This window comes from Tupaia chinensis, unplaced genomic scaffold (assembly GCF_000334495.1).
Source record: "Tupaia chinensis unplaced genomic scaffold, TupChi_1.0 Scaffold140934_1, whole genome shotgun sequence".
Lineage (NCBI taxonomy): Eukaryota > Metazoa > Chordata > Mammalia > Scandentia > Tupaiidae > Tupaia > Tupaia belangeri.
Window position 1 is genome coordinate 62,151 of NW_006200802.1, and position 1,100 is coordinate 63,250.

Sequence of the window (1,100 nt, forward strand, 5' to 3'; positions counted from 1 at the left end):
CTCTCATCTGAAGACCCTCCCTGGTAATCAAGATCTAAGAAGAAGATGCACCCAAAAAATGGACTTCCTCGTTCTAAAAATTATGACTGTTTATACCTAAACAAAACGGACGTCATGTTTTATGATTATTGATCCTATACTTTGAATGCCTTACCTTTTAGAGCAAAATGTTTCACTTACTTCCCCTCACCCATCCCACTGCTGTAAAACTCCTTCTATAATAAATACGCATGACTTCTGGCCATCAGGGCTGCAGTCTGGAGTTTACTCTGGCTGCAGCCGGCTAAGAACATGCTAAGGGCATGAGGTCTTAGTCTGATTCCTGTTCACCCGCGTCGCCTCCCTGTGCACCCACCCCGGCTGGGGGTACGGCTCCCGGCAGGTGGGCAGTGATGTCCCTGCTTCAGAATCACTGGCTGGCCAGAGGTCTGGTGCTGGGTCTGTCTGTTCCCTGCAGCCAGAGTCAAGAAAGGTTGTGAGAGGAGGAAGAGCAGCAAATTAACAAGAGAATAAAGGAGCTTAAAATGCAAAGCAGAAAATAATGGTGACCTATCTACCTAGCAGGTGGGCACTGGGGCTGGGGTCAGCAGTAGAGTTTCCTGGGCAGTGACGTCCCTGCCTCAGAATCACTGGCTGGCCATAGGCCTGCCACTGGGTCTGTCTGTGGCCTGTTGTTGGTTACAGAACAGACTGTGAGAGGAAGAAGAGCAGGAAATTTACAAGACAATAAAGGAGCTTAAAATCCAAAGCAGAAAGTAAAGGTGACCTCCCTACCTAGAGGGTGGGCACTGGGGCTGAGGTCTGGAGGAGAGATAGGTGGGCAGTAATGTCCCTGCCTCAGGGTCACTGACTGGCCAGAGGCCTTCCACTGTGTCTTTTTGAGGCCTGCAGCTCTGGACAGGATAGGCTGTGAGATGAGGAAGAGCAAGAAAGTATCAAGAGAATTAAGGAGCTTAAAATTCAAATCAGAAAGTAATGGTGACCTACCTACCTAGCTGGTGGTCGCTGTGGATGAGGTCAGCAGTAGAGGTTTGTGGGCAGTGACAACCCTGCCTCTGAATCACTGGCTGGGCAGAGGGCCGCTGCTCTGTCTTTTCTGT